Consider the following 12227-nt stretch of genomic DNA (forward strand, 5'->3'; position numbering starts at 1 on the left):
CAGCGGAAAGGCCCCCATGGCAACCTAGGCTGAGTCTGGACAGAGCAAAGGAAGGACTCTGGACTCCTGTGGCCCAGTCTCCTGCTGGGACCAGACTGTGGGCCACCTGGCCTCTTGTCGCCCACCCCAGGGATGGAAGCACCAACTGCAGTTGCAGCCCAGCCACCCACAGAGGAACCCACCTGTCAGAACATCCCTCCTCCAAGCAACCCCAAACCCACCACCCTGTCCCCTCTACCCACCAGTCTTGGCTCCTCCTTCCTCTCCAGCTCCATCCCCAAAGGCTCCAAGGCAGTCCCTGCTCAGCTTCCTCTCCTGTCCTACATCCCACACTGCTTCCCCTGAGGTTCCTGCCATCATTCCTCACACGAAGACATTAGATCCTACTGCCCCCTCCTGGGTCTCCCCTCTGGACATTGCACCTACGAAGTGCAGGGTTCAGATTTGAACCTGCAGTGCCACAGAAGGGATCTCACCCTCCCCATTCAGCTAGGAAGTGTCCACTGTTTTCAGCCACATCATGTTGTTCCTGCTTACACTGACTTGAGGGGGTCAAATAAAAAAGACCAGATCATTTCCAGTGGAATTCTGCCAAGCGGGCCCCATCCAACCATCCTGGGCTTGTTCCTGGGACCATTGATTTTTTGGATCTGAAAGTGCCTGATTTTACATTGATTACTGTTAGATTTCTTCTTGTTGATTTTGGCCCAGCATCCCGGCTGGGAAGAGCTTTGGATCATAAATCAGCTCTATCAGACGAACTTGCACTTTCGAGGTTTGGATGAACACATCTTTTGTCTCTTCATCCAAGTCTGGCAAAATCACTAGACAGGTTAGAGCTGAGGCAGCAGGCACACTGCCAGTCACCCCTCCCAATCCATCCCCCTCCGCACAGACTCTCTGGGTGAGGACTCTTCAAACCGCCATGAACCTGCTCTGTATCCTCTGATCTGTCATCCCGTCATCCTAGGAAAGCGGGGCAATGTTTAATCAGGAGAAACCTGACTGATGAAGCCGGTCTGGCCCTTGGACCATGCCGCGTTCTTTTCCAGATGTTCTGCGCTTTCTGTCTAGTCAAGCAATCTAAACCTTTTTTTTTTTTTTTTTTTTTTTTTTTTTTTTTTTGCTGTGATCAGAATCCACTCTTCCAGCTTCCCTGCTTTTTGGCAAACCAAGACAACTTTGCCTCCATGCGATGCTTCTGTTCTCCCTGACTCCTGGACGCCCTGCAGTATCTTAGAAGTCTTTCCTATATAAAGTAACCATATCATTTTCAGTCAAAGGAGATAATTTTGAGAGTGTATCAGTTATTAAATGCTGTGTAACAAAGTACCCTAAAACTTAAAATAATAAATATTTAATAGCTCAAAGTTTCTGTATGTAAGGCATTTTGGTGTAGCTTAGCTGGAGGTTCTGGACTAGGGTCTCCTCTGAAGTTTTATCCAGGATGTTGATCAGGCTGCTGTCATCTGAAAGCTTGCCTGGGCTGGAGGATGCATTTCCAAGATGGCTGACAAACATGGCAGCAGGCCTCCATTTCTTACCCCATGTGTCTCTGTACAACACTCAACTTCCCTTAAGATGCGACAGCAGGCTTTCAACAGTGTGCCTGGTCCAAGGAAGAGCAAGGGGGAGGCCACAGTATCTTATGACATAGTCCTAAAGCGACATATTGCCATTTCCACCATATTTTATTCATTAGAAGCTAATCACTAAGTCCAGCCCAAAATCAAAGAGAAGAGAATTAGACCTCACGTTTTGAAGGGAAAAGTATCCAAGAAAGCATTGACATATTTATAAATCACCATCCTTCAGCTCAGGCCGTGATCTCAGGGTCCTGGGATTAAGTCCTGCATCGGGCTCTCTGCTCAACAGGGAGCCTGCTTCCCCTTTTCTCTCTGCCTGCCTCTCTGCCTACTTGTGATCTCTCTCTGTGTGTCAGATAAATAAATAGAATCTTTAAAAAAAGTTATGACTTTCCTCATATATACCTATATAATTGAAACAAAACTCACAAAATAGCATTTAACCTTACTGACTACATTTGCAGGGGAGGAAGAATTTTCCTCAACCTTCTTAGAGTCCCTGCCTGGGTTTGTAAATTAAACTGACAAAGGTAGTTTAACAGAAGAAGAACTTGCAAAGTTATTTAATATAAGTTTTGTGTGACATGGGAGCCTCCACAAGGAAATGAAGACCCAGAGGAATGGACCTGTGTATGTTTATGCAAGGTTTGATGAAGAGCAGCCAGCCGTGGAGTGGCATGACAGTGTGAGGTAGGTGTTGTAAACTGCAGGCATCTACCAACGCTTGCTTGTTGGTGTTCTTCTGGGTGATTCCCTGGTCTTCAGTCATAAGAAGGCTCCACTTACGAGGGCACCACTCACATGCAGGTCACGAGAGTTTCATGATCTGTTTCAGGAAAGAAGGGTGAGGAGGGAAGGGGCTCACACTTACCCTTCTGCACCTGCCACTCTCTCAAACTCCTTCAGCTTTAAATACTCAATATGCCAAGGGGACATATTTTGGGGTAGTGTGTCTTGAACCCCATCAAAGTGAAATCTAAAATATTCCATTAAATTTTATTCGAATTTACTCTGTTCCATTCTGTTCTTCAGATATTTGTTGTAGTCAAATAAATTTTTTCCCAAACCCACTAATGTTAACAAGTCAGTCTGAAAAAACAGACCACTGTCTTAGAGTTTGCTTTCTGTGGGCACTGAAGCTATGACCTCTCTCCATCTACTTTGGAGATCTCCATGGGTCTGAACCAAGTTTCTTAACCTATTTTTCTTGTTTTTCTACCCCTCCGCCCTCGACGCACGCACACTCTTAATCTTTTGCTCTTTGGAGTCATAGAATTGTGAAATGTTAGAGTATGAAAGATACTCTGTATGAAAGTATGAAAGATAGTATGAGAGATATGAGAGAGAAAGAGAGTATGAGAGATAACCCCCCGGGGCTTACGGAACACAAGTTATTGCCGACACAGGGCCCCCGACACACCCAGGCCATCTGAGTGATGATCCCACAGCAGCTACCCTTGGCCAGATCAGGGTGGGCTTGGCTCACTGTGACAGAGGCCAGGCTGTCGTGGGTGTGGGTGGGGTTCCACCCAGATCCCTTTCTTGGGCCCATGCCCTATTCCTCATTTACTGTGAGGATCAGCCACTAATGGGTCATAGTTATCCCCTTGCCTGAAGAATCACCCTTGACCCAGCAGAAACAACACCCATCTTCTTGACAAAGCCCAAGAGAGACATTACTAATCAATCATGGGAATGTCCCATAACGCTCAGTGTATACTTCAGCATCCTTCCCAACCCAGGTATCCAATTTTTTGTGAGACAAAGTCTATTTAGAAAACATTTTATTTGAAACTTTAAAAGTAAACTTTGAATCCCAGAGAGATGAAGTGGATTTTCCAAGGTCCCATGGCCAGTTGGTGACTAGAGGGAAGTTGGCAACAGACTCCTTGCCTAGACCATTGCTTTCTCTACTGAGCCCGGGCTTTATTAGACTTTTCCATTATTCCCTGTCTTCTTAGACCTCGTTCTCCTAACCAAAATCCAGCCATCTCTCACAATTTCACTCTTCATCCACCACCCCTGGACTCCCAGGGGTTAACAAGACCCCAGACCCTTTCCAGGGAGAATCCTACGGAATAGCTGATCCACACAGCACCAGAGCCCAGAGAAAGACCTTCGCTCAGGTGGTGATCCACATCAAGAAAAAGCCCTCTCATCCTGTGGTCCAGATGGAATCAAGGGCCTGGGGTCCCCTTGGCCACCCAAATGTTAATGACATTTGGCTTGGGCTGTGGGTCCTGGGTCTGGAGAGTTTATGGAAGATTTTTTTTTCTCCTTCCTTTTCTTGCTTACTTCTTTTAAAATATTTGGACTGGCGTGGGGTGGGGTGTGCTAGGTGGGGTCAGAGGATGGTTTCTGCGGGCCGGGAGAGCTGGCCCCCTGGCATACAGCCAAGCCAAATATCACTGACAGCTTTCGTCACCCATAACTATACTGAGTGGCAGACGGAGAAGAGGTTAAGACTTGGGCTCTGATGTCAGGCAGACGCGGGTCTAACTCCATCCCTCATATTAGCTGCTTAATCTTGAGTAAGGAAGCCTCAGTGTTTCCACCTGAGAAAGGGAGTTAATGAAGCATCTTTCTCATGGGTGACTGGGCAGTGCAAGCAAAGCCTTTAGCCCAGTGCGGGGCCCATGTCCCTGGGGCTTATGGAACACGAGTTATTGCCGATCTTGGTACACAGGACCCCCGAATCACCCAGGCCATCTGAGTGATGATCCCACAGCAGCTACCCTTGGCCAGGTGAGGGTGGGCTTGGCTCACTGTGACAGAGGCCAGGCTGTCGTGGGTGTGGGTGGGGTTCCACCCAGATCCCTTTCTTGGGCCCATGCCCTATTCCTCATTTACTGTGAGGATCGGCCGCTAATGGTTCACAGTTATCCCCTTGCCTGGAGAATCACACCTGACCCAGCAGGAGCCAGTGGCTGAGGAACACATGAATCCAAGAGGCCAGGCCCCTTGCCTCAAGGAGGGACCATCTGTGTCCCTTCTATGCCCTGTCACATCTAACGGCACCCTCCCACCCCTTCCCTTTTGTTTGCCCAGTGTTTCTTGAATCCTTCTTTCAAACCTGCTCGTTTTGCTCCCTAATATGCATCCCTGACAGACGTTAAATTTACTTCCTTGTTCGCTTATTGGCTATCTCCCAGGACAGGATTTGGGCTCCCAGATGACAGAGATTTGGGGTGTTGTGTGCACAGCTAGGCGTCTGGCGCCTAGCACACGCCTGACTCACGGAAGGTCCTGGAAAAACATGGGCTGAATGACTGAAAGAATAAATTGGGCAGCTGCCCAGTGGATGTCTGTAGCCACAAGCTGCCTCTCCAGGAGCCTGTGTTATTTTCTTCCAGGGCAAGGCTGCCGAAAGTCAAGGGTTTGGTCCATGTCTTTACCCATCCTGACCTTGGCTTGAAGGCATTCGGCCATGGGGCTTTGTCCTTTGGCCCGGGCCTCCTTCCACACATCCATGCTCCGTCCAAGCCAGTGCGGAGGTGGCCCTATCGTGGTTCCTAGATCTCAGGCCAGGCCCGTAAGGAGGTAATAGGAGAGGAAGATGGATAAGCCTATCAGGCCTCTGGGGACCCAGACAGGGCCACGTCCTCACTTGTCACCTGTCCGTGTGGCTCCGCTCCCCATTCCAGCCCCACTTCGGTCTCTTTCAGGAAATTGGTACTGGAGTCAGAATCTCAGGGGATTTGAGCTCCCGGGTGCCATGTGCCCCGATCATTCCACCAGCCCGTGGAGCCCCACCCGTGGAGGCGGGAGCGGAGAGAGTGGGAGATGGGTGAATGTGGGCAGGTGTGACTCAGTCTAGGGCCCCCAGCAGAAACAGCAGCTGTTTCTGTGACTCAGCAAAGAGCAGGGTGGAAGTGCTGAGGGCTGGTGTGGGCTGGGACTGGAGCTGAGTGACAGGAGTCTGGGGTGGGGGTGGGGGGTGGACTCATGTCCCCCTGCATGCAAGCCAGCAGCCACATGGGCACTGCTTGGAGGAAAAACATCAAGGGACTACACATCCGATGAGCTCCACCCACAGCACCCCCCATTCTCCCTCCATCCCTGGCCCCCACTCCCTTCCTGTTGCTGCTCCAAAATAGAACCCAGCCTCATTCAAAGTCCTCCAGGATGACCCCATCCTCCTCCAGTCCCCCACCAGGGAGATGCCTCCCAATCCTTCTCCAGCCATGTGGGGCCATTTGAATGACCAGAAAGCTCTGTCCCTTCCCTAGCCTGCCAGGCCTTTGCCTGGGCTATGCCCTTCAGTTAGAAGGCCCTCCACCTCCCACCCTGTTGTAAAATGCAGGTTTTAGTATTATTCACAGACGGTAATGCTAGCAGGTCAGGACATAGTTCACTACTTACCTATCCCAAGAGGAGGGGCACCCGCATCGTGGGGAGTCTTGCAGGGAAGCACCAGGCTGGGTCAGGAGACAGCAAGAGGAAAACATAGGCCAGAGCCTCTCTTGTGGTTTCTGCTGGAAGGAATGGGTGGGCAGATAAGCAGACTAGTCTGAATAATTTCAGTAAGCTCTGGGGCCTTAGGGCTAGTCCCTAGCTGTCTGGTACCCGACCCTGGGGTGATCATGACAGGTGGATGGTGGCTCAGAGCGGGGGAACCCACAGAGGAATAAACAGGGTGGTTGTAGTAGGTCTCTGGTTGGACCGTGCCTAAAGGGAGCACTCACAAGTAAGCTGTTTGTTCTCTCGAGAAACTGACCAACCCCCGGGGAGGGCAGTTTTTGCAGGTCACCGAGGCCCAGATGTCAGAGCATCAGAAACACACAGTTAGTGCACATGCCCCTAACCCATTGGCCAGACTCTCCCGAGGGCCACACTACGGCCATGGTTGAGCCCCAGCATGGACAACTAGAGGGCTCTTGGCAGATGGAGGGTGGATAAGGGGCCACAATGGATGAGGCATGGAGCCAGGCACTGGTGGGCAGAACAGTGAACCGAAAGGCAAGACCCCTCCTCTCAAGGAGTTTTGTCCAGGAGGCCTGGCGGACAGCCCACCCACCATCAGACAAACAAGAGAGCCTCAGTTACTGGGAATGAAACACAGAGAGTACTAGATAACATCAGGGAGGGGCGGGAGGAGGGGACTCCATCCGAAGGGGTGGTCAGGGCAGCCTCTCTGAGGAGGTGGCCTGTGGGGGGAGACCTGAATCTGGAGAAGGAGCCGGCCATGCAGAGACTTCAGGACAGAAGATTCCAGCAGGTGAAGAAATGAACGAACGGATCCCTGACAGCCCAAAAACAACCTTGGGTCTAGATTCCCCACCCCTTCCCTGGCGGTGGTGGATTCTGAGGCTCGAAGGACACTAATACCAGCACCTCACAAATCAAAAGTCTTCCTGTCATGTCTCCGTCATTAACAGAAATATTCCACAGGGTGACTCGGGCCCTGCGGGCAGGCACTTCCCAGCCTCGGGGTGAGACACCATTTTTAACCTTCTTCGCTGTTTGACTTTTCATCCCATTCGTACCCAGTCGGTGGCCTTCTTGCCAGACTTGTCCCTGATGAGAAGTGAAGTCATTGACTTATGACCCAGGTCGCCGGCACCCCTCGCAGGGGGTGGTAAAGGGCAGTCTTGCTCAGTTGCTGATGTGCTGTCTGGCCAGGGGACTCTGCGACCAGGCCCGGGCCCCAGCTGCCCCAGGCAGAGCCCCAGTCGCTGCCCAGACCCTCCCGGCAAAATTCTTCAGCAAAGCCAGCCTTTAGGGAGGTAAACTGGGGGGGGGGGGTCCCTTTGGGGTTCTTTGTAAAGCCCCCGTCTTTCCAGGGAGAACCAGGCTGTCCAGCCAAGCCACCGGGATCTACTCTTCAAGGCTGATGGTTGATGAGTAAGAATGAAAGGGGGGAGACACCGTGATGACAGTTGGTGGGCAGGCGGGCAGGAAGTGAGGGGGTATACGAGGTGCCTCTCCCATGCTGGGTGTCGGAGTAGACCTCTTGAGATGCTTGTTGTCTGGGCTCCTGGGGCTATTGCAGCAGCTGCCTGTCCTCCCTTAAGGCTGGGGGCCTGTCACACAGCATTAGTCTCAGTCATGGGGGTTTTTGTCCCCCCAATGCCCTGGGAAGGCCCCTGCTGCCAGTCTGGGTCCTAGAGTGGGATTCACCAACAGGCCCTGGAGAACAGATTGTACAGAAAGATGGGGCATGCGGGGGAGGTTGGAAAGGGTAGGAAAGAAACCTTCCCTGAGTACCTCTTTACTTGGAGAAGTAAGTTACTTCTCCAAGGTAGTTCCAAGGTCCTAAGTGTTAGACTTGAACCCAAGTCTTTCCTGCTTCTGACCTCCATGGCATGGTGCTGTTGCCAACTTTTCATTCATTTGTCTGCTGGTCCAGTTTTCAAATATTTCTTGAATCCCCTAGAGAGTGGGAAAAACACAGATTTCAGAGCCCAGAGACTAGAGCCCAGAGAACCCGGGGCCAGAGGCTGTTCCTGCACTGCCTAGGAAAGGGGCCTAAGGCAGATGGCTTTGCCTCAGTTTCCTTATTAGTAAAAAAGGATAATGGCACCCACACCTAATGCAGCTGCCCTCAGGATCAGCACGATCAGGTGACCCTGGCACACAAAGGCCTCACCCACGTCCGGCCCTGGCTTAGGAATTGTAGACAGCCAGATTTGAAGGCCAAGACCTTGCCCTCAAAACACTCAAAGACCCTTGAGGGACAGACAGGTCACAGACATGTCACAGTTGCTCCTTCTAGTAGGCAAGATGGAGTGAGGGCGGAAGCACGGGGTCATGCCATGGACCACTATACTTGGGCACAGTGAGGGGGGTTTCAGGGAAGATGGGCACCTGAGTGTCACCGGAAGGAGATGAGCAGACACGTCATCCAGGTGGAGAGGACAGTATTGGCAAGGCTTGGAGACTGGAAGGCTGTTTGGGGAGAGTGGGGACAGAGTAGATCCATGTTGCTTGATCAAGGGGACCAAGAGAGGGACTGGCGGGGTCTGGGTAGGGAATTAAGCTGAGTGACTTGGGCTGTTACATGAATTTGAACTTCATTCTCTGGGTGCAGGGAAAGGCCATAACATAATCTAGCAGGGTCTTAAGGAGGTCATTCCCGGGGCCGTGTAGAAGATGAATTAGCAGGACTGAGACTGGGAGCAGGGGGGATCTCCGAGGTCCTGCAAACGCAGCCACGAGGTGAAGAGCAGACAGAGGAGGATAAAAATAAAGCCAATTCATCGAGCACATACTGTGTTTCAGTCACATGCCGAGCGAGTTTTCATTCACCTCTCACTAATGCTTTGAGTCGGGTGCTCTCGTGGCCACTTTCCAGGAGAGGAAATGGTGGTTAAGCAACTTGCCCAAGATCCCATAGCCGGTGAGGCGTAGCACCGGGATTCTGCTTCCGGTCCATCAGAATCCAAAGCCCTGATACATCCCAGACCCTGATGCCCTTGGGGAGAGACAGACGCCAGACGGTGGAGCGATAGACGGGGCGGCAGTTGAGCCGTCTAACAGTTCCCGGATCTCAGCATCCCTGCGCTGGGCATCATCCCCGCCCACCTCTCTCTCCCCCTACTCTGTGTCCGGGGAGGCTGACCACACAGGCAGCAGCCACAGCTCCCCGGTCCTCACCCGCTGGCTTCTGGCTGAAAGGGCTTCTGCCCTCAGTAGGGCAGGAGAGCAGAGGGGAGGAGGAGAGGGAGTGACTCGCTCCTTCGGGCGGCCCTCCCCCCCCCTTCCCCCACACTGCGCTGTGCCTGTGCGCCTTCTGGCAGCTGCTTTCCCTCCTGCCCTTTCAAGAGTGGGGGTGGAGACAGCCACCCCAGTTTTCCATAAGGGTCGGTTTGTGAGTCTGGCCTTCAGGAGCAAGGGTAGCAGGCGGCAACTTATCGTGCTGGTGCCCGGCGTCACAGTGGCAGCGGAACAAGCCCAGGGCGGGCACAGAGGATGAAGCTTGGGGGACCGAGCTCAGGGAGAGGTTGACATTTATCCCCAGAGGGTGGGAGCCAGTCAGACAGCAGGGGCTGAATAGGGCTGGAGCCTCTCTTTCTCACACTCCTGGCTGGAAACGGTTAGCACCGTGTCCACCCCCTTTGTCAGAGGGACAGGGTTCTGTGCAGGGAGATCTGTCCTTGGGGAGATGGCTCTGGTCCCCCTGCGGGGGCATGTGGGGCTACCTTTAGGGTTATCAGCCAACTCTTGGTCTGGGAACGGAGTGACCTTCTTTTTTTGAAAAGCCTGTTCATCCCCAGGGCTCTGGCTGGTTGAGGCCCCTGGAGCCAAGCCCCTGGTGGCGGGGAGGCTTTCCAGGAACCAGGGCCCCATCTGGACCCTACCCCCTCCACCCCACAAGGCCCTGGCCTGTGTCAAGCTCCGGAAAAAAGCTGCAAAACCCCATCTCTGAACAAAGGTAGGTCCTTTCAGAGCCAGACGACTCGAGAGCTAGGAAGGGCCTTCCAGAACCCCAGTCCCACTGCCCAGATCAGGACGTAGTTTGCTCAAGAACTTCAGGACTGGCCTGGCCCAGCCTAGCACTCCTAGCCATCGCCAGCCTCCCTGCGGCTCTCACCTACCAGACTCCACACCCCAAGACCAGGAATAATTGTTTCTCATGAGTCAGCATCCATGTGCCCGCGATGGGTCCTGATCCAGATTTCTACCCCACCTTTGTCCCCCTCCTCCACGGTGGAAGCAGCTGGCTGCCCCATGGTGGGGGCTGCCTGGGCGCGAGACGACCATTTTTCACAGGGCGGAAATTAGATCTGCTTCTCAGGGAGAAGTGCTGTGAGCTGAAATGCCAGCCAGCTGGGTGTGGCGGGGCCTCTTTGCGCTCCATGGGAGCCAGCCACAGGCAGGGAGGGACAGGGAGGGAGGGCCCCCGCCTGGCAGGGCCCTAGGAAGGGGCCAAGGAGAATGTGTGGGTGTAGAACAGGAGCATCAAGAGGTCAAGGGCTCGCCCAGGGTCATGCAGTGAAACCAACACCCCATACTGAGACCAGGACCCCGCCCCCCACCCCACCCCACAGCCTCCTAGCCCAGCACGGGCTTATTTCTTCACTCTACACTTGAACCCTAGAGGGCAAAGGGTTGCAAGCTAGCAGTGGCCAGAAGGGGCCTCTCCCTATTTGTACATTCAGCTTGGGGGTCTTCCAGCTGTGACAGATTGGATTATTACTCAGCAAATACTTAACCACACTCCTGTCCCACTGGGCACCGAGTGACCCCCTCCCTGTGGAAGCTGGGCTTGGCCGTGTGCTGGCTTTGACCAGGAACATTAGCAGACATGGCAGAGCAGAGGTGTGAAGCGTGCTAGTGTGGATGGAGCTGTTCCCTTGCACTCTGAGGGTGCCTGTGAGAGGAGGAACCCGGGGTGGGGGGAGACTGCTGCCCTCCAGCGGGGCTCACAGAATGGACTCATTGTGGAGCAACTTGCACCTAAACCTGCAGTCTGAGACGGAGCGCCCCGCTGAGCCCAGCCTTGCTCAGGAGAACGGTGGTCAGCCTACAGGCCCATGAGTGTGAGAGTTCCTGCTCACTGGAGTGTGGGGATGGTTTGTTTCACAGCATTATCATGGAACTAGCTGACTGATACACAGGCCCAGAGCTAGAGCCAGAGAAAGTGCCAAGAGCTAGGACTTGGACGATCTAGACTCACCACGTTCCTTCCCTGCCACAGCCCCACGAGAGGCGTCGATAGAGAGAAGATGCTGTGTTTATTCTGAGTTGACTCGAAGAGGCCACACAAATACAGGGAGGGCCCAGCCCCTCTGCCAATACTTCCTACACCTCTGTGTGGAAACTGAGGCTCCTCAGGGAGACCTCCCCAAGGCTTCAGAGCTGGAAACCAGCAGAGCAGAGACCAGAACCTGGTCTCCCAGCGCCAGTCTCCAATCTACCAGGCAGCCCAACCCTGAGCTGTTGAGCAGCGAGACCCATGAGGACTGGGACCGGGGGCCTGGCCAGCCACAGGCGAGAGGCAAAGCAAAGTCACCACCTGCCCTGGGTACTGTGCTGTCGGGGCTCAGGGTGTCTTCCACTGCTCGAGAACATGAGGACGGGTTCAAACCCTGCTTGCCCATGGGTAACTTTCTTAACCTCTCTGTGCCTCAGTTTACTCATCTGTAAACAGGGGATGCCTGGAACAGTTCTTACTTACCTCGGGGGGCCTCCTAAGGAGTAAACGAACTACTGTTTGTGCAGGGTCCGCATCCCACCAATGCCCCAGGAATGTTAAGTAAATGCCAAGTAGGTCCACCCAGCTCAGCCTTTTAAGACCTAGCTGAAAACAGCTCATTTTTACTCACTCTCCCAAATGTTTCCGGTGTACTTTATCTGAGTCAATCCTCACAGTAGTCTTTGAAGAGACATAGGGGCCATGCTTGTCACTCCCATTTTACAGATGGAGAAACTGAGGCTCAGCACGCCTACATCATGATCACACTCTAGTGCTCCAGCCAGGGGGAAGGCAGAGGTGCGGGAATCTCCTGTCTCAGCCCTGCTTGTTCTGACCTGCTGTATGGTTTGGGCCAAGGCACTCATCTCTCTGTTTCCTCAACCACGAAACAGGAAAGGGGTCACTACCTCACGGGGTTGTCGTCAAGATTAAAAGGCATGGGCGGCATGCCTAGTGTGGCTGCTGACCTAGGACAGGGCTCGGGAAGTGGGAGAAATTATTTA

At 53.2% G+C, this 12227-nt stretch overlaps 1 long non-coding RNA gene across 1 annotated transcript; it reads right to left on the reverse strand.

Moving 5' to 3' along the window:
* Positions 1-2254: 2254 nt before the first annotated feature.
* Positions 2255-7943, reverse strand: LOC132008224 (uncharacterized). The gene is made up of 3 exons (XR_009401572.1): positions 7794-7943; positions 5949-6058; positions 2255-2412 (listed from the first exon to the last, which is right to left on the reverse strand). It is a non-coding gene; the product is annotated as an uncharacterized LOC132008224 (long non-coding RNA).
* Positions 7944-12227: the final 4284 nt, after the last annotated feature.

Source organism: Mustela nigripes, unplaced genomic scaffold, assembly GCF_022355385.1.
Source record: "Mustela nigripes isolate SB6536 unplaced genomic scaffold, MUSNIG.SB6536 HiC_scaffold_76, whole genome shotgun sequence".
Taxonomy (NCBI): Eukaryota; Metazoa; Chordata; class Mammalia; order Carnivora; family Mustelidae; genus Mustela; species Mustela nigripes.